We start from the raw sequence: 22426 nt of genomic DNA on the forward strand, positions 1-22426 counted from the left end.
CTTAGTATAGAATTACAGGCTCCCAATTATTTTCTTTGGTTACTTTTAAACTGTCTTACCATTGTCTTCTAGATGCCACTATTTCTGTTAAAGGGTCAGTTGCCAACATTTTTCTTGTTCCTTTAAGGTATGTTTCTCTTTTCTATGCCACCCTTTAAAATCATTTTTAAATTTGTTTTCAGCTGTTACACTATGATGTGTGTTGATGGGATTTTTTGCGTTTTTGTTTTTCTTCTTTTAATCTTATTTGGAGTCTGTAGACTGTCTTCAGTCTGTGGATTGATGCCTTTCATCAACTTGGGAAAATTCTTGGCATTATCTATTATGTCCTCCAATATTATTTTGCTTCATTCTCTCTCCTTTCTTCCTGGGACAGCAATTACATGTACATCCTATCTTTGACTGTGTCTCACATTTTGCTTACGCTCTTTTCACTATTTTCCATTCTTTTTTTCCCCTCTATATTTCAAAAAAAGAAATTATTCATCTCTTCATTTATTTTATCTGTTTTTCCCTCTATTTTATTCTACATAATAGTGAATAATGAGGTCTTTGTCTCAATTCCAACATCTAGATAACCTATGGGTCTGCTGCTTCTCTTCCCACTCCAACCCTGAAACTTGACTTTGAGTTTTGGGTTTTATGGTCTTATGTTCTGGTATGCCTGCTTTATACTTTTTCTTTTAAGTGAGTTCTGGATATCATAAATAAAGAAAATACAAAACCTTTGCATCTTTGTATGTTTCTATCTTTCTCCAGATAAGGTGGGCAGATACAATACAAACAAACAGATCATGATGATTCAATTCGGGCTTGAGATGTTTTCAGGTTGTTTCAGGCTTTTTGATGGTTTGTCTATTCATAGTTTGTATTTATACCTAAGACATGACCCTTCTGTCTACCCAACCAAAAGTCTTATATGTATTTCAGTTCCCCTTCTTCTTGGCAGACCCTTAACTCCCACTTTTCTCTTTCTGTCTTAGTCAGCTCAGGCTGCCATAAAAATACCATAGACCAGGTGGCTTAAACAACAGAAATTTATTTTCTCACTGTGTGGAGGCTGGACGTCTGAGATTAGGATGCCTCACGGCTGGGTTGAAGTGAGGGCTTTTTCTTGGCTTACAGATACCTACCTTCCTGCTGCATCCTCACATGGCCTTTCCTTAATGCATAATGCAGAGAGCAAGAAGTCTTTCTCTCTCTTCCTCTTCTTAGTAGACCACTAATTTCATCATGAGGGCCCTGCTCTCCTGACTTAATCTAACCCTAATTACCTAACCCTAAAGACCTCATCTTCAAATATCATCACATTGGGGGTTAGGACTGTGAATACAAACTTTGGATGAGACACAAACATCAAGTCCATAGTACTCCCCATCCCAGTAAGACTTTCAGATGCTCTGTTAGCAATTTAGCCTCTGAGCAGCCAATTTGTCTTTGGTTTCTCAGCCTCTTTCTTCACATATGTGCAGCTTAGGAATTATCAAATGCCTCAGTGGAAAAGTATGTGCTGGGCTTACTTCTCCAAAGTTTGTTTTTCTTCATTATCATGACCCCTCACATCATGGCTACTTTGGTGGCTCCCTGGTGTTTTCAACATCTGTGTTGTGTATTTTATTCACTTTTACAGTTGTTTTCAGCAGGAGTTTATTCTAATACAAGCTACTCCTTTTTACCTATAAGCAGTAGCACACTCTTTGTTTTCTGAATTGCATGAGTGAGAAAGAATAGACAAATGCAAGAAAGACATTTTTTCCATGAATAAGATTATATAATTAGCAGAACTTGTGTTTTGCTAGGAATTCAGATGCAGATGGTATTGATTCCTTTCTCATGCACTCTCTTTACTTCTAATCTTTAAGTTAATATCATTTGGGAATTATTTGATCAGTAAAATTTTACTTACTGAACCAAACTTGGCCACAGTTGCTTAAAGTGCAGCAAAGCCAATCTTCTGACACCAGGCTGTGGTAAAGCAAAATATAGCATTTATTGCAGGGCCAAGCAAGGAGAATGGGCAACTCATGCTCAAAAGACCCAAACTCTCCAATGGCTTTCAGGGAAGGATTTTTAAAAGCAGCATTATGGTGAGTGTTGTAGAGTGCCTGATCAACTCATGCACATTCTTCTGATTGGTTGGTGGTGATGTAACTGGGTGGTATTTTGGGAATTAAACTCATCAGCCTCCAGGTTCCAACAGGTCTTCGGTCTATATGCTTGTGGTCAGTATGCAGTTAACTTCTTCCACCTGGTGGGGGTTTTAGTATCTGCAAAACAGCTCAGAGGATATGGCTTAGGATATTATCTGTAGCCCTTGAGGAAGAACTAAAGGTCTTTGACTTCATTTTATGACTAAACTATTATTATTTTGTCTTGACTGTTTTCCTTACTTTCTTCATTTTCTCCCTTCTCTGATTAAATTTTCTCTTTGGAACACAGGGAAGGCCTAGGAGGCTAAAGTTTTTTACAAACAAGACGTGGGGGACACAGGTGTTTTACAAACAAGTGATGAGTATGTCCCTGGGAAGTATGTTTTACAAACAAGAGGAGTATATCCCACAGGTTCCTGCTCAGTTTCAAAATTGTATATTTACTCTTTAATTCTATTTTATTGAATGCCATATAGATGAAAAAGGGAGGTTGAAAAATAAGTTTAGACTAAAATGGCAAAGGATGTCTTTGATACCCTCACCTCATTTAGCTATTATGAAGCAAGAGAAAAATTGGAAATAAATCAGCTGTTCATAGAAAAGCACAGATTTCAGAGTCTGGGACCTTATTGTACATTAGTATTACTGTGTTTCTGCAACACCAGGGTACTATGCTAAAAATAGATAGATGATAGATAGGGATATGAACTGAAGAATACAAAGAATATTTCAAATTTCTACCCATTATCCCAAGAATGGAAATTTACTCAACTTTCAAGATACTCTATTAGCCAATTAATTAGCACATTAATTAAGTGTCAAACTACTCTCAGCATAATAGAGAGTTCCAAAATATATATCCAATCTATAAGTAATGGACCATGCTGTTTTATTACTGTTACATGTCAACTTCATGTGTTACTATGGTATTTCCCACTAGGCTTCAACAAATTACTGTCACCTAAACAACATTAAGATAATTTCTTATTGATGATAAGTAGCAAGAGCAAAACTACTTAGCACTTGACTAGTGCTTTACATAGATCAATCCTTACTTGGCAAGTATTATCTTGTTCTCCTTTAACAATTAGGAAAATGGAGACAAAGAAAGATTAACTCTGGAGAGGAGAATTAGCAGGACTAGCTTAAAGAAGACATTTGTCTGGATAATTATCCCACTCTTGGAAGTACTTCCTAGGCCAAAATTAAATTAAACCATCAAACCAAACCAACCATGGAAATAAATAAACAAACAAAATAACTCATCTTTAATAAGGCTTTACAGATCTGTTTTTTAACACTTGACCAAGAAAGACTGGAAAAAATGTTATTTATGAGATGCAGACTATTTTCATTTTCCTAGGAATGGAGCCTTGGACTTCCAGGGAGATAATCTCCTTAGTTGTTGGGAGGGGGTATGTGGAAAATCCACCACTAGACAGGACAAGTATCCATGCATTATTATTGGGAAGATTTTTCATGTGCAGTGTAGTAACCTTAATACTGATGCTTCAGATTGAGAAATTAAGGTTCTGGTTAGTATATAAACAGGATTAATTTTTTAGCAGATCTTTGTCATTCCAGATTATGTTAGTTTGCTTGATGCTCATATATTTTTCATGAATTCTGGCAGATGTGAATGCTGTTATTCAAACTGTTGTTCACAGGAGATTAGGATAAGATCTCTAAAAGATTGTCTTGGCCCGGTCTTACATCATACTGGAGAATAGTCTTGATATAAAATTTTATTATTGCTGAATGTTATTGAAAGGATGGAAGTCTTAGAGATGGTGTCATTCAAGATTGAATAACTTAGGGACTTCCCTGGCAGTCCAGTGGTTAAGACTTCGCCTTCCAATGAAGGGGGTGCAGGTTCAATCCCTGGTCGGGGAGCTAAGATCCCACATACTTCATGGCCAAAAAACCAAAACATATAAAACAGAAGCAATATTGTAACAAATTCAATAAAGACTTAAAAAATTTTTTGAATAACGTAGACTTTGAGGATTGCACTGATGCTGAATAAGCATGTGTGAGACATAGATTGATGAAAATTATAATAAATCATAGTTTTGATTTTTGGGGGGGTCAAAAGAGCTAAGATGGTATCACTGTGTATAAAGCTGAAATTCCCTCTCAAGAGAAATGACATTCCCATTGACAGTCATACTGAATGAGGTATAAATGATGGTAGGAGGTGGGACTTTGACTGGGGGAGGGGGGACACTATTTTCTTTCTGGGATTCAAGGAAATGGGCCTAGAATTCTGGAAAAGAGAGCATGATTAGGGGGACTTTATGGGGGAAAGCAGGCTGTATCCTGTCACAGCTGAAATCCAGAGATTAAATAGCCTGGCTGACTTTAAAACAGCGAGACCACAGACAGCAAGACAAGAAGTTGCATAGTAGGGGGTGAGTGATGAGGGCTCCTATCTCAGAGCAGCATATCCATATTTAAGTCATCTGTGCTATAATTTCCTCCAGTGATTGACAAGCCTTTAGTAAAGTCCTCTAATTGCTCTAGCGTGGTCTCAGCTCTCACCTTGCAATGGCAGTGTCCATGGTCTGGCTGAAGTGGTGCTGGGAGAGCAACCACCTGGACAACTGAGGAAAGGTTTCTCAGGATTGCAGAGAGCAACACTCCAAAGCAGAAACTGGGGTGACAGACAGCAACCTGGGTGGAGTGGGAACACCTAAGCATTCCCCGGGGGTTTCTAGAACTTCATGGGGAGGGTATAGGTTTGTTAAAGTCTGGACTTCCTACAGATAAGTGTAACAGAGACCCTTGATAGAGTGATTTTGGGACCTGCCAGACTGGGAACTCTAGAATATTTAAAGAACGGAACAGAAATGCTTTCAGAGTTAAACCACAAAGTACAGAGTAAAAATAAACAAAAACTTACTTCATTCTTTTCATTTTTTTTTTGATGGTTTTGGGAGTTTTTATTGCTTCAGCTTTTTTTCTCTGCAACATGATGATCAATTTTCAAATTAAGGATTTTCTTTTTCAGATTTACATTCCATCTGATTAGACTAATATCTTAAAACAAATAGTTGTTCTTTAATGTTAGAGTCAAAGAAGCTATTTCCTTTCTTTGGAATTATAGATATTTCATTTCTTTGACCAATTATGATGAATAGTAAAAGTTATTAGCTATTGGCCTTTACACATATTTACTTTTAGCAGACTAATTCATGCACACTCATATACAAATGTACTTTTGATTAGCAATAATTTTGCTTACAGTTAAGTGTTTATAATTAAGTGTTAAGCTAGTGTTTTTTCAAAATTCCAAGAATTTAGATTGTATCATAATAACATGCAGTATATGTTAACAATACAGAATCCTGGGTCGTATCCCCAAAAATTCTGATTCAGAAGGTCTGGACTAGGGCTCACAAATCTGCATTTTAACAACCTCCTTGGCATTTATGTTGTCATTAATATTTGTGAATCACTGCCAGAGGTTTCTCCATGTGTTGGACGTTTATCACTTAAAAAATTGATGGCTTTTTCACTCGTAGATGCTCAGAGCTAAACAGTCAAGTTTTTTTTTTAATGTAAACAAAAAATCAAGACCTGAAAAAATGCAAGGAGAATCACACTTTTTACCAGTACACTAAAAGCACTTGTATTGTGCAATTTTAACTCCACTTTATAGCATTACCACTTGAGATAAAGTCTTAAGTAACTTCGGCCAATTCCCATACACCTATCACTGGCTCATACCTTACACCACTGCACAATCTTTGAAACAGCTCCCTAGGAGGTGGAATGAAGGATTTTTCCACTTTGTGCAAATCCTGAGAATGGATGGTTTCTTGTCTCTCCCTGTTCTCTGAACCCTCAGCCAGGTTGGATGTATTCACACCATGGAATGATGGCTTTCCTCTCAGATGGAGAACTTCTAACCAGTCAATAACATTTACTAATTACTACTTATCACTTTTATTTTACTGTGGTGTTTGAGTAACGTCTGTTATCACATTGGATTCACATTATCATTCTTCGATTTTTTTCCTAAACACACAGTATACGTCCTGTGTTGGAATCTTTCTTATGGCATCTTGACTTACAGCTATTTGTGTGCAGATCTCTTTACTTCCTCCCTCCCTCCCTTTCTTCCGCTCTCTCTCTCCCTTTTATTCCCCTGCTTCCTTTCTTTCCTCTCTTCCTCATTTCCTTTCTTTTTCCCTCAAAACATCCCCTAGGAGATGTACAAACTGTCTCAGGGTCGCCCAGGGTTTGCTCCTCAGATCATTAACTCCTGGCACCGTTGGATCCTGCACAAATGGGCATTGAGTATGGGCAGTGAGAGGCATACATGGGGACCTGAAGCAAGGCACTGTCAGCTTGCCCCTGCAGGAAGCTGGTCAAAGCTGGCACAGAACCACTGCAGCAATTGAAATGAGAGACTGGTGAGGCCAAGAGATTTTGAAGTCATGCACAAGAGATGCTGATACAGATGGTTTTGAGGAGATGAATAGGAGCTGCCAGGCAGACAAGTCATGGCAGGTCGGGGGACTCCAAGTAGAGAGACGAACATATGGAAAGAAACCAGCGTGTGAAACAGTGGGTTGTATTCAGAGACCTATAAGCAGTTCTCTTTTGTCAGAACATAAAATGTAAGAAGATAATGACAAGAGGGCTATAAGGAAATCCTTATAGCCCTTAACAGTATTGAAAACTAGTCTGTTATTTTTTTAATTTTATGAATACTAGAATTTATTGTTTGTTTAATTTTATGGGGCACTTTATGTCCAGTAAAGGCAAGCCCATGGCTGTCTCCTCCATCACAGTCCAGGGCATGGTAGGCATCTTGAATGAAGAAGGATGCAGGCTGTCAAGGGCCTTGTATTCCATTTCAGGAATCTACCAACACCCTGTGATACTGGAGGACACGTGTCATATCTGCCTCATTCTCCTCAGTGCCTAGTGCAGAGCTCTTCACTAGTAGATACCCAGAGACTGTGTTCTGAAAGAATGATGAATTAGTTAATTACTGGATTACATTAATTTAATGGAAAGGTATGGAAAGCATATGTATGCTATGAGAGGCTGCTGCATTGTTAGAGAGATGTCAGGAAGCATGATTTGAATAATTTGAAGAAAAATTGAAGACGATTTTAACATCTAGCTATTTTCCAAACTACCTTGACTAGTCAAATCATTCATAACACTCAAACTAACTCATGCTATCAGATCTAGCCTCAGAGTTTCTTTACTGGACTGTGGCATATGAACTTCCCAAGATATCAGAAAAAAACCACTTGCTAATTTTTTCTTTTGTGTGTTTTTTTCTTTTCTTTTATTTTTTCCTGAAGTATAGTTGACTTACGATATTATTTTAGTTTCAGGTGTTCAATATAGTGATTCAATATTTTTATAGATTATATTCTAGATAAAGTTATAAAATACTGGCTCTATTTCCTGTGCCATACATTAGAGGTGAAGGGGATTCAGAGGTACAAATACTTGCTATTATTTTACATATATATTTAAAAATCAACAGTTATCAAAGTGGTAAGATGTTATGTAGCTTTTGAATGTAATTGCATTTAAAGACATTAACTGGTCATTGATATCTGCTTTTAGGTATAGTGTTGTCAATATAAGCATAGAAGTGAATGTGTCTGGGTTCCAACAAACTAATGATTCTTGCGTCAAAACCACAGGCCTTCTCCAGGTGTGTACCTATAGCTGTGACATCTCTGACAAAGAGTCAAAGAAAATGTGAGACCTAAATAATGTAAAGGATACCATTTCATGTGTTTTATTTTTTCTTTTCAAAGTGTTAACTTTCAGAATGAATGGATCTAGCCCAGAAAAGACACAAAAGCAAAGGAAACCATAAACAAGGCAAAAAGACAACCCTCAGAATGGGAGAAAATATTTGTAAACAAAGCAACTGACAAATAATTAATCTCCAAAATATACAAGCAGCTCATGCAGCTCAATATCAAAAAACAAACAAACAACCCAATCAAAAAATGGACAGAAGACCTAAATAGACCTTTCTCAAAAGAAGATATACAGATGGCCAAGAAACACATGAAAGGATGCTCAACATCACTAATCATTAGAGAAATGCAAGTCAAAACTACAATGAGGTATCACCTCACACCAGTCAGAATAGCCATCATCAAAAAATCTACAAACAATAAATGCCGGCGAGGGTGTGGAGAAAAGGGAACCCTCTTTCACTGTTGGTGGGAATGTAAATTGATACAGCCACTATAGAGAACAGTATGGAGGTTCCTTAAAAAGCTAAATATAGAACTACCATATGACCCAGCAATCCCACTACTAGGCATATACCCTGAGAAAACCATAATTCAAAAAGAGACATGTACCACAATGTTCATTGCAGCACTATTTACAATAGCCAGGACATGGAAGCAACCTAAGTGTCCATCAAGAGACGAATGGATAAAGAAGATGTGACACATATATACAATGGAATATTACTCAGCCATAAAAAAGAAATGAAATTGAGTTATTTGTAGTGAGGTGGATGGACCTAGAGTCTGTCATACAGAGTGAAGTAAGTCAGAAAGAGAAAAACAAATACCATATGCTAACACATATATATGGAATCTTAAAAAAAAATGGTTCTAAAGAACCTAGGGGCAGGACAGGAATAAAGACACAGACGTAGAGAATGGACTTGAGGACACGGGGAGGGGGAAGGGTAAGCTGGGACGAAGTGAGAGAGTGGCAAGGACATATACACACTACCAAATGTAAAATAGCTAGCTAGTGGGAAGCAGCCACATAGCACAGGGAGATCAGCTCGGTGTTTTGTGACCACTTAGAGGGGTGGGATAGGGAGGGTGGGAGGGAGATGCAAGAGGGAGGGGATATGGGGATATATGTATACGTATAGCTGATTCACTTTGTTATACAGCGGAAACTAACACAACAATGTAAAGCAATTATACCGCAATAAAGATGTTAAAAAAATAGTAAAAAAAAAAAAAAAAAAAAAGAGACACAAAATGTTGAGATGAAAATCTGTGAATGACTCCATGGAGGTGCTTGAGATTAGACAGGGTTTTTACATGGTTAATTAAGCCCATCAGTTGTTCTCTGGAATATCTTCCCCTCCTCCTCCTCCTTCTTCTTCATAAAACCTTAAAATTTATCATTTACACGAAGGCTTAATAATTTGAGTAAGAGTAAGACAGTCAACATCTGGCACAAAATATGGAAAAATTCTTGCTAACTAAATTATGTACTAGGAAACAGGATCAAAATCTCTCATTTCTCTAGGAATTGAGACCTATAGAATTAAATCTGACTTACAGATAGGTTTTGTTTGATCTACACTTGTTTTTTACCCCTCCCCACCAAAATAAAATCTGAAGCCATTTAAAACTAAAGATATTTCCCACAAATGTCTAGACTTGACGCCTCTCTTCTTCGATGACAATACAGACCTTTATCTCCATGTGGCACCATAACCTGGACCTGCTGTGGGCTTGTCCCTTTAGAGGAGGCTAATTCCTCCCCATCATATTCCACTGACCTACTTAGAAGCTTTTAGGTTTCTGGCCTGGCCTGGGTAGGCATTTCGTCTTCTGATTCCTGTACTAGGTTAATGCTAAGCGGTATTTTTACACTCGTATCTCAAATCCCAGGAGTTGAATAATATACTTTGTACGTTTATCTGGCTAACATGGGTAATTTTTCTTCAGTATGGTATTCTCTGACAATATAAACGTTATAATTTGTTTAACATGTTACAGCTTTAATTAGGGATTTACTCCAATCTAATGAAATTTGCTTGTAGCAGTTTAATGTTATCGTCTTAGTACTTATTGCAAATACCAAATTCTTTTAAAATATATTTTCCTTTTTTTGCAATTTTTTTATTAGTTTCTGCTTTATAACAAAGTGAATCAGTCATACATATACATCTGTTCCCACATCCCTTCCCTCTTGCATCTCCCTCCCTCCCACCCTCCCTATCCCACCCCTTCAGGCGGTCACAAAGCACCGAGCTGATCTCCCTGTGCTATGCGGCTGCTTCCCACTATCTATCTACCTTACGTTTGGTACTGTATATATGTCCATGCCTCTCTCTCGCTTTGTCACAGCTAACCCTTCCCCCTCCCCATATCCCCAAGTCCATTCTCAAGTAGGTCTGTGTCTTTATTCCTGTTTTACCCCTAGGTTCTTCATGACATTTTTTTTTCTTAAATTCCATATATATGTGTTAGAATACGGTATTTGTCTTTCTCTTTCTGACTTACTTCACTCTGTATGACAGACTCTAGGTCTATCCACCTCATTACGAATAGCTCAGTTTCGTTTCCTTTTATGGCTGAGTAATATTCCATTGTATATATGTGCCACATCTTCTTTATCCATTCATCCGATGATGGACACTTAGGTTGTTTCCATCTCTGGGCTATTGTGAATAGAGCTGCAATGAACATTTTGGTACATGTCTCTTTTTGAATTATGGTTTTCTCAGGGTATATGCCTAGTAGTGGGATTGCTGGGTCATATGATAGTTCTATTTTTAGTTTTTTTAAGGAACCTCCATACTGTTCTCCATAGTGGCTGTACCAATTCACATTCCCACCAGCAGTGCAAGAGTGTTCCCTTTTCTCCACACCCTCTCCAGCATTTATTGTTTCTAGATTTCTTGATGATGGCCATTCTGACTGGTGTGAGATGATATCTCATTGTAGATTTGATTTGCATTTCTCTAATGATTAATGACGTTGAGCATTCTTTCATGTGTTTGTTGGCAGTCTGTATATCTTCTTTGGAGAAATGCCTATTTAAGTCTTCTGCCCATTTTTGGATAGGGTTGTTTGTTTTTTTGCTATTGAGCTGCATGAGCCGCTTATAAATTTTGGAGATTAATCCTTTGTCAGTTGCTTCATTTGCAAATATTTTCTCCCATTCTGAGGGTTGTCTTTTGGTCTTCTTTATGGTTTCCTTTGCTGTGCAAAAGCTTTGAAGTTTCATTAGGTCCCATTTGTTTATCTTTGTTTCTATTTCCATTTCTCTAGGAGGTGGGTCCAAAAGGATCTTGTTGTGATTTATGTCATAGAGTGTTCTGCCTATGTTTTCCTCTAAGAGTTTGATAGTTTCTGGCCTGACATTTAGGTCTTTAATCCATTTTGAGCTTATTTTTGTGTATGGTGTTAGGGAATGATCTAATCTCATACTTTTACATGTCCCTGTCCAGTTTTCCCAGCACCACTTATTGAAGAGGCTGTCCTTTCTCCACTGCACATTCCTGCCTCCTTTATCAAAGATAAGGTGACCATATGTCCGTGGGTTTATCTCTGGGCTTTCTATCCTGTTCCATTGATCTACCTTTCTGTTTTTGTGCCAGTACCACACTGTCTTGATTACTGTAGCTATGTAGTATAGTCTGAAGTCAGGGAGCCTGATTCCTCCAGCTCCGTTTTTCGTTCTCAAGATTGCTTTGGCTATTTGGGGTCTTTTGTTTTTCCAAACAAATTTTGAAATTTTTTGTTCTAGTTCTGTGAAAAATGCCAGTGGTAGTTTGATAGGGATTGCATTGAATCTGTAGATTGCTTTGGGTAGTAGAGTCATTTTCACAATATTGATTCTTCCAATCCAGGAGCATGGTATATCTCTCCATCTATTTGTATCATCTTTAATTTCTTTCATCAGTGTCTTATAATTTTCTGCATACAGGTCTTTTGTCTCCTTAGGTAGGTTTATTCCTAGATATTTTATTCTTTTTGTTGCAATGGTAAATGGGAGTGTTTTCTTGATTTCATTTTCAGAATTTTCATCATTAGTGTACAGGAATGCCAGAGATTTCTGTGCATTAATTTTGTATCCTGCTACTTTACCAAATTCATTGATTAGCTCTAGTAGTTTTCTGGTAGCATCTTTAGGATTCTCTATGTATAGTATCATGTCATCTGCAAACAGTGACAGCTTTACTTCTTCTTTTCCGATTTGGATTCCTTTTATTTCCTTTTCTTCTCTGATTGCTGTGGCTAAAACTTCCAAATCTAGGTTGAATAAGAGTGGTGAGAGTGGGCAGCCTTGTCTTGTTCCTGATCTTAGTGGAAATGGTTTCCGTTTTTCACCATTGAGGACAATGTTGGCTGTGGGTTTGTCATATATGGCCTTTATTATGTTGAGGAAAGTTCCCTCTATGCCTACTTTCTGCAGGGTTTTTATCATAAATGGGTGTTGAATTTTGTCGAAAGCTTTCTCTGCATCTATTGAGATGATCATATGGTTTTTCTTCTTCAATTTGTTAATATGGTGTATCACATTGATTGATTTGCATATATTGAAGAATCCTTGCATTCCTGGAATAAACTCCACTTGATCATGGTGTATGATCCTTTTAATGTGCTGTTGGATTCTGTTTGCTAGTATTTTGTTGAGGATTTTTGCATCTATGTCCATCAGTGATATTGGCCTGTAGTTTTCTTTCTTTGTGACATCCTTGCCTGGTTTTGGTATCAAGGTGATGGTGGCCTCGTAGAATGAGTTTGGGAGTGCTCCTCCCTCTGCTATATTTTGTAAGAGTTTGAGAAGGATAGGTGTTAGCTCTTCTCTAAATGTTTGATAGAATTCGCCTGTGAAGCCATCTTGTCCTGGGCTTTTGTTTGTTGGAAGATTTTTTATCACAGTTTCAATTTCAGTGCTTGTGATTGGTCTATTCATATTTTCTATTTCTTCCTGATTCAGTCTCGGCAGGTTGTGCATTTCTAAGAATTTGTCCATTTCTTCCAGGTTGTCCATATTATTGGCATAGAGTTTCTTGTAGTAATCTCTCATGATCTTTTGTATTTCTGCCGTGTCAGTTGTTACTTCTTCTTTTTCATTTCTAATTCTATTGATTTGAGTCTTCTCCCTTTTTTTCTTGATGAGTCTGGCTAATGGTTTATCAATTTTGTTTATCTTCTCGAAGAACCAGCTTTTAGTTTTATTGATCTTTGCTAATGTTTCCTTCATTTCTTTTTCATTTATTTCTGACCTGATCTTTACGATTTCTTTCCTTCTGCTAACTTTGGGTTTTTTTGTTCTTCTTTCTCTAAGTGGTTTAGGTGCAGGGTCAGGTTGTTTACTCGAGATGTTTCCTGTTTCTTAAGGTGGGATTGTATTGCTATAAACTTCCCCCTTAGAACTGCTTTTGCTGTGTCCCATAGGTTTTGGGTCGTCATGTCTCCATTGTCATTTGTTTCTAGGTATTTTTTAATTTCCTCTTTGATTTCTTCAGTTATCACTTCGTTATTGAGTAGTGTATTGTTTAGCCTCCATGTGTTTGTATCTCTTACAGATCTTTTCCTGTAATTGATGTCTAGTCTCATAGCATTGTGGTCGGAAAAGATACTTGATACAATTTCAATTTTCTTAAATTTACCAAGGCTTGATTTGTGACCCAAGATATGATCTATCCTGGAGAATGTTCCATGAGCACTTGAGAAAAATGTGTATTCTGTTGTTTTTGGATGGAATGTCCTATTAATATCAACTAAGTCCATCTTGTTTAATGTATCATTTAAAGCTTGTGTTTCCTTATGTATTTTCATTTTGGATGACCTGTCCATTGGTGAAAGTGGGGTGTTAAAGTCCCCTACTATGAGTGTGTTACTGTCAATTTCCCCTTTTCTGGCTGTTAGTATTTGCCTTATGTATTGAGGTGCTCCTATGTTTGGTGCATAAATATTTACAATTGTTATATCTTCTTCTTGGATTGATCCCTTGATCATTATGTAGTGTCCTTCTTTGTCTCTTCTAATAGTCTTTATTTTAAAGTCTATTTTGTCTGATAGAAGAATTGCTACTCCAGCTTTCTTTTGATTTCCATTTGCATGGAATATCTTTTTCCATCCCCTTACTTTCAATCTGTGTCTCTAGGTCTGAAGTGGGTCTCTTGTAGACAGCATATATATGGGTCTTGTTTTTGTATCCATTCAGCCAATCTGTGTCTTTTGGTGGGAGCATTTAGTCCATTTACATTATTTAGTCCATTTAGATTATTATTGATATGTATGTTCCTATTCCCATTTCCTTATTTGTTTTGGGTTCATTATTGTAGGTATTTTCCTTCTGCTGTGTTTCTTGCCTAGAGAAGTTCCTTTAGCATTTGTTGTAAAGCTGGTTTGGTGGTGCTGAACTCTCTCAGCTTTTGCTTGTCTGTAAACGTTTTAATTTCTCCATCAAATCTGAATGAGATCCTTGCTGGGTAGAGTAATCTTGGTTGCAGGTTTTTCTCCTTCATCACTTTCATTATGTCCTGCCACTCCCTTCTGGCTTGTAGAGTTTCTGCTGAGAGATCAGCTGTTAACCTGATGGGGATTCCCTTGTGTGTTATTTGTTGTTTTTCCCTTGCTGCTTTTAATATGATTTCTTTGTGTTTAATTTTTGACAGTTTGATTAATATGTCTTGGTGTATTTCTCCTTGGATTTATTCTGTATGGTACTCTCTGTGCCTCCTGGACTTGACTAACTATTTCCTTTTGCATATTAGCGAAGTTTTCCACTATAATCTCTTCAAATATTTTCTCAGTCCCTTTCTTTTTCTCTTCTTCTTCTGGAACCCCTATAATTCGAATGTTGGTGCATTTAATGGTGTCCCAGAGGTCTCTGAGACTGTCCTCTGTTCTTTTCATTCTTTTTTCTTTATTTTGCTCTGCAGCAGTTATTTCCACTATTTTATCTTCCACCTCACTTATCTGTTCTTCTGCCTCAGTTATTCTGTTATTGATTCCATCTAGAGTATTTTTCATTTCATTTATTGTGTTTTTAATCGATGCTTGATTCATCTTTAGTTCTTCTAGGTCCTTGTTAACTGTTTCTTGCGTTTTGTCTATTCTATTTCCAAAATTTTGGATCTTGGAAATAGAATCTTGGATCATCTTTACTACCATTATTCTGAATTCTTTTTCAGGTAGACTGCCTATTACCTCTTCATTTGTTAGGTCTGGTAGGTTTTTATCTTGCTCCTTCACCTGCTGTGTGTTTTTCTGTCTTCTCATTTTGCTTATCTTACTGTGTTTGGGGTCTCCTTTTTGCAGCCTGCAGATTCGTAGTTCCCATTGTTTTTGGTGTCTTTCCCAAGTGGCTAAGGTTGTTTCAGTAAGTTGTGCAGGCTTCCTGGTGCGGGGGACTAGTGCCTGTGTTCTGGTGGTTGAGGCTCAATCTTGTCTTTCTGGTGGACAGGTCCACGTCTAGTGGTGTGTTTTGGGGTGCCTGTGGTCTTATTATGTTTTTAGGCAGCCTCTCTGCTAATGGGTGGGGTTGTGTTCCTGTCTTGCTAGTTGCTTGGCATAGGGTGACCAGCAGTGTAGCTTGCTGGTCGTTGACTGAAGCTGGGTGCTGGTGTTGAGATGGAGATATCTGGAAGATTTTCGCCGCTTGATATTATGTGGAGCTGGGAGGTCTCTTGTGGACCCGTGTCCTGAAGTTGGCTCTCCCACTTCAGAGGCACAGCACTGACTCCTGGCTGCAGCACCAAGAGCCTTTCATCTACCCGGCTCAGAATAAAAGGGAGAAAAAGTAGAAAGAAAGAATTAGTAGAAGAAAGAAAGAGAGAGAGAAAGAAAGGAAGAAGGAAAAAAAGGAAGGAAGGAAGAAAGAAAGAAAGAAAGGAGGGAGGGAGGAAGGATGGAAAGAAAGAAAGAAAGAAAGGAGGGAGGCAGCGAGGAAGGAAAGAAAAAGAAAGAGTGAAAGGAAGAAGGGCGGGAGGGAGGGAGGAAGGAAAGAAAGAAAGAAAGAAAGAAAGAAAGAAAGAAAGAAAGAAAGACAGGAGGGAGGGAGGGAGGAAGGAAAGAAAGAGAGAAAGAAAGAATGGAGGGGCGGAGGGAGGGAGGGAGGAAAGGAAGCTAGGAAAAAAGAAAGAGAGAAGATAAAGTAAAATAGAATAAAGTATAAAATATAGTAGCATTATTAAAGTAAAAAAGTAATTATTGAAAAAAAAAACGGACAGATAGAACCCTGGGACATATGGTGGAAGCAAAGCTATACAGAGAAAATCTCACACAGAAGCATACACATACACATTCACAAAAAGAGAACAGGAGGAAAAAAATCGAAAGTCGCGCTCTCAAAGTCCACCTCCTCAATTTGGGATAACTCGTTGCACAAAGAGGAAAAGGGGAAAAAGTGTGAAATCTTGCTCTCAAAGTCCACCTCCTTAATTTAGGATAATTAGTTGTAAAAAGAGGAAAAGGAGAAAAAAATCTTAAATCTTGTCCTCAAAGTCCACCTCCTCAATTTGGGATGATTCGCTGTCCATTCATGCACTCCACAGACGCAGGGCACATCAAGTGGACCGTGGAGCTTTAATCCGCTGCCTCCGAGGCTGCACAGAGAGATTTCCCTGGCTCTTCTCTGCTCTCACAGCTCCCGGGTCTCAGCCTTGGACCTGGCCCCGCCTCTGCGCTTAGGTCGCCGGAGGGCGTCCGTTCTTCGCTCAGACAGGACGGGTTTAAAGGAGCCGCTGATTCGGGGGCTCTGGCTCACTCAGGCCGAGTGGAGGGAGGGGCGCGCAGTGTGGGGCGAGCCTGCGGCGGCAGAGGCCAGCGTGACGTTGCACCAGCCCGAGGCGCTCCGTGCGCTTTCCTGGGGAAGCGTCCCTGGGTCCCGGGACCCCAGCAGTGGCGGGCTGCACAGGCTCCCCGGAAGGGGGGGTGGACAGTGACCTGCGCTCGCACACAGGCTTTGTGGCGGCGGCAGCAGCAGCCCCAGCGTCCCACGCCCGTCTCCGGGGTCCGCGCCTTTAGCCGCGGCTCGCGCCCGTCTCTGGAGCCTCTTTAAGCAGCGCTCTTAATTCCCTCTCCTCGCGCACCAGGAAACAAAAGGGAAGAAAAAGTCTCTTGCCTCTTCGGCAGCTCCAGACTTTTTACCCGGACTGCCTCCGGGCTAGCCGTGGTGCATTAATCCCTTCAGGCTCTCTTCCTGCCGCCAGCCCCAGTCCTCTCCCTGCGCTCCGACTGAAACCCGATACCCGAGCCTCAGCTCCCAGCCCCGCCCGCCCCGGCGGGTGAGCAGACAAGCCTCTAGGGCTGGTGAGTGCTGGTCGGGACCGATCCTATGTGCTGGAATCTCCCCGCTTTGCCCTCCACACCCCTGTTGCTGTTCTCTCCTTCGCTACTCCGAAGCTTTCCCCCTCCGCCACCCGCAGTCTCCGCCGGCGAAGGGGCTTCTAGTGTGTGGAAACCTTTCCTCCTTCACGGCTCCCTCCCACTGGTGCAGGTCCCGTGCCTATCCTATTGTCTCTGTTTATTCTTTTTTTCTTTTGCCCTACCCAGGTATGTGGGGAGTTTCTTGCCTTTTGGGGGGTCTGAGGTCTTCTGTCAGCGTTCAGTAGGTGTTCTGTAGGAGTTGGTCCACGTGTAGATGAATTTCTGATGTATCTGTGGGGAGGAAGGTGATCTCCGTGTCTTACTCTTCCGCCATCTTCCTCCGTCTCCCCTAAAATATATTTTCTTTTAACGTCAATTTTAACATGTGAGCAATGAACCAGAAAAAGCCCCATTCAACAACTATACATACATACATATATATATATATATATATATATATATATATATATATATATATATTCTCACATTAGTTTTTATTCTGAGTGGTTTTCAAATTATAATACCGACTCAAGTTAGGATTAATTTTTGAAAGGTAAAATAGTTGACAATGAATCCTCTGTTATGTAATTGGAAATCTGATGCTCCCTCGTGATAAATGATTTGGCCTACTTTACTGAATATTTGTTTAGCAAATGCTTATCATATTTCAAAGTCTCTGCTCAAAGGGCAATTAGGGAATATAAAGGTGAATGAGACATGGCCTTTGCCCTCCAAAGAACTTACATTCTGGTCAGGAATACAATAAATAAATAATTCAAGGCAGCTGGGCAAGGGGCATGCTAAAGGGCCACCAGCGGAATAGCAGACTCAAGGTCAGAACTGAGGTAAAGGTTGGGGGAAGAGGGAAAGAAGCCAGGGTGCTGCTCCAGTTTTGTAACCTAGTGACCTGAATGGGTGTTAGACAGTCTGCCCAGGTTTGGGACAGGATTCCAGATCAAATGGATGCTGAATGCTGCCCCAAAAAGCCCTGGTTTCAGGCTCTGATCTTGTCAGTAAGAATTTTTTCTATCGGCTTAAATAGCTTCATAAAAAAGCAACTTGAAAATGTTAAATGTTGACCTCAAAAAAAAAATTAAAATACTAGGAAGAGAGATGAACTATAGTCTGCCTTTCCGTTTGGAGCTGCTTTGACTTGTTTTTCATAAGGATTGGTGTGGGTAATCCAGGCAGGTGTGGGCTTGGTGGTGGCTGCAATATTTGCTAAGAGGAAAGATAATAATCCTCTTAAACCAGGTCTTCACAACACTGAAAAAATTGCCTGTTCTATAATGAGTTTACTCTGGAGGTAATATCAGCCAGATTTACTGTTTGGTATCATAAATAAAAACAAAAAACAGTAACTGTTGTGCTAAAATTTCCCCTTTTCAACTTTTGCAGATTCTTCTATCTGTATAATCTGGTGACATTAGGAAATCTCACTTTAAATGATTGAGACTCATTTCGTATCTCAGAGGAAGGAGATAGGAATTAAAAGAAGTAGGGAGTGTCACTGATAAATGTGGTAGAATATAAGCTTTAAATTACAGAGCTACAGTAAAATGTAATTTCTGATTATACATTATTAGTGTGTTCTCAGTAGAACCAGCTGGCCAAACACGGACAGGAGAAAAGTGGACAATATTATCTCAAAGTGATAACTTATAGTTGTCTTGTACTTTTGTTTAGTACCTCTTTCTCCATCTGCTTACGTGCCTCTATTGGGCCTAGGTACTTGATTATTTGTCTTTTGCTCACAGAGCTTAGGTCAACTCTTTCTTTTTTTTTTTAATTAATTAATTTTATTTATTTATTTTTGGCTGCGTTGGGTTTTCGTTGCTGCCCTCAGGCTTTCTCTAGCTGTGGCGAGCGGGGCTGCTCTTCTTTGTGGTGGGCAGGCTTCTCATTGCGGTGGCTTCTCTTGCTGCAGAGCACGGGCTCTAGGAACATGGGTTTCAGTAGTTGTGACACGTGGGCTCAGTAGTTACGGCTTGATGGCTCTAGAGCGCAGGCTCAGTAGTTGTGGCGCACAGGCTTAGTTGCTCCCCAGCACATGGGATCTTCCCGGACCAGGGATCAAACCTGTGTCCCCTGCGTTGGCAGGCAGATTTTTAACCACTGTGCCACCAGAGACGTCCCTCTATTTTTCTTCCTTTTTTTTCCCTTTTTTGTCATTTTTGGTCTTTTCCTAACACAATCAGTGAACTATCCCATCCATATTTATTTAGCATAATTAAGGCAAAGCACTAGAATAGATATACAGGACACAGTGACAGCAAGACTCAGTCCCTGCCTGCAATATGTTTATAGTGTGGGAAGGAAAGGAGAGAGAAGAAAGGAGGAAAAGTAATTCTTGCAGAACCTGTAACTTCCAAGCACTGTTATCTTAAGTAAGCCTCACAGAAGTTGTTAAACTTACCTGCATTATTTATAAATGCGTTCACAGAGAGGTCAGGTTAGAAAATGATACGACCCCTTCCAAACAGTCCTTACTCTAGTAGCTTTGTTTATCCCTTTCTTATTGCACTGGTAGATTTCTGCCTTTTAATATATTTAATTGTGTACATCTGTCTCAGAGACTATGAAATACATTTTCATAACTCCAGTTCCTGGCCTAGGGTCTGGCTCATGCTTGGCGAATATTTATTGAATTAGTTGAATTCAGAAGCTCTGATTTAATGTCTGCTCACCGCAGGGCTGGAGCACTTCCACAGAGGACACAAAACACCTTGCCATTAATCACTGAGCAATTTCCCGGGTCATCAGTTTTCCCCAAGAAAATACAAAAAGTGCAGGTTACTCTAGCTTCAGTTGCTGGTGGATGCTCTGAGTGTATGAGTGTACCTCACTTTAGGAAAACCTAATGTGGTAATGACTGGATGGAAAAGGCTTTTTAAAAATAGAAATTTTCCGAGTTGGATTTCTAGTGCATTATGAGTTGTGCACTAATTGTCCTGGCTGTATCCATTGTGTTAGGCATGAGGGGTTGCAGGATAAGACAGAGGAAGTTGATGTGTGAACCCATGTGTACTCTGGCTACTTTCCTGGACACACAGCCTGGTCCCCAAGTATCAACACCGGCATTCTGACTTCCCTATGTCACCTAAGCTCAGGATTTGACACACTCTGTTGACTAAGCACATCCTTACCACCATAAACTTAGGTGAAGTTGCCTCTCTGAAATCATGTGAAAAATGTATCAGTGCTTACGCTTTGGTTGGGAATCATGTCGAACCCAGAGTCCACATAACCTCCTCCTGCTGTCTTTCCAAAAGTCTCCAAGCTCCTCTCTGCTCCTTTTCTTCTTCTGGACCCTTCAGTTCATGATGTCCCAGCCCACCCTGCAAAAAGGAGAAATGGTGCAGAAATGAAGCGGTTAAGATCAAGGTTATGTATCAGGTTTTGTGCTAGTCAAGACATTCTCTCTTTCTCTGTATGTACGTCTGTGTGTGATTTCCCTCTCGGTAGTCTCTCTCTTTCTTCATTTTCAAGGCTACCAAAGTAAGACAGGCCTAGGATTACTCCCATTTCAGTGCTCCCTGTCCTACTGAGACTCTGGAGCTTCTACTAGGTCTGCCTAAGCAGCTTACCAAGGGCCAGAGGTGAGAGTGAGCTGCCCCAGGTCCAGACAATAAAGGTGTGAATCATCTGTAGTGATAAAAGTAATAATAAGAACAACTTTCAATCTGTTTATTATCACCACACTCCAGCAGTTCTAAACAATGTCTATAATCAAATATTTCTCCTGAGCTGGAAGGGGCAGACTGACTATTCCCTGAGCCCAGCCCCTGATATACCTCTGGCCAGCCCGGCTCTGGAACTTAGAGAGAAATTCCCTTCCTTGGCTTGCTTTTCTCACTTTTCCTCCTCATGGAGGAATAGTAAGCAGAGTGGATGTAAGGCAGCACAAAATGTGATCCTTTGACCACTGGTGGTGTCTAGTTATTTAGACCTATCAAGCTGGCAGTTTCAAAGGAAAAAAGAGATGAAACAATAGACTTTTCATATATTTGAAATTATTAGTTTTCCCAGGAATCATGTTACAGCCTTCAAATTCCGTTCCTAACCTCTACACAATGTGCTCTAATAGCAAAGTCGGTTGTTCCTCTCAATCAACAGTGTGCAGTGTTTTTAAAAAAACCCATTTCCCCTTGTTTGCATGTTATTGATTTTGATAAAATTAATGGTGTTAATTATTTCTATTTCTTTGAAAACAGCTCAAAAGTGAGTCACTAAAGCATGAAAACAGTCATTTAAAAGAAAATGTAAATACATCTGTAGTGAACCTGAAGGTGTGATGGTTTTACACGAGTATCCAGAAAAAGGAAAATCCACACAGGAAGTGAAGAGTGAATATTTGAAAATCAAATATAACTGGAGAAGTGATCCATTTGCTCCCTGTCCTGTTTTGTTGTCTTTGAAACTGTCATTTAGTGGCGTGAAGCGATGAGATTTCACATCATTCTAAAATGGAACAACAGCCTCTCTAGTATACCAATCACAGTTTCTTGGAATGAGCACAAAATAATGGTTTGGAATAGCAAGCCAATGGACTGATTTTGTTACTAAAGTTGGATATGAGATAATATTACTCATGCATCTAAACTACTCAGGCATCAAAATAAGTAATTTTCATTACATATTGCAAAATATAGGTATAAGTCACTCTATTTCCAAGAAGTATGTAAAACCAGAGGCAAAGTCATCAACTATATTTTATTTGGAGAGAAAACAGAATGCGTTCTTGGCAAGCTTATCGAATAGTATTTTTTAGACATTATATATTGTCAATGGCATATGATGTGATGGAGCAATCAGCATCCCATGGGTGTGCTAGGAGATGCCATGCTTTACAGTGAGATGAAAACATTTTTTCTGAGGACAGTGTAGATCAGCTTTTGGTATATGTACTTTATTTTTTTTGTGCTATGCGGGCCTCTCACTGTTGTGGCCTCTCCCACTGCGGAGCACAGGCTCCGGACGCACAGGCTCAGCGGCCACGGCTCACGGGGCCAGCTGCTCCGCGGCATGTGGGATCCTCCCGGACCAGGGCACGAACCCATGTCCCCTGTATCGGCAGGCGGACGCTCAACCACTGCGCCACCAGGGAAGCCCAGGTATATGTACTTTAAGTAAGAAAAGTACCCAATAGCTTCTTATTCTGATTATCCCTAAAAACACACTCTGCAGAAGAGA

Source organism: Mesoplodon mirus, assembly GCF_964341445.2.
Source record: "Mesoplodon mirus genome assembly, chromosome: 6".
NCBI lineage: Eukaryota > Metazoa > Chordata > Mammalia > Artiodactyla > Ziphiidae > Mesoplodon > Mesoplodon mirus.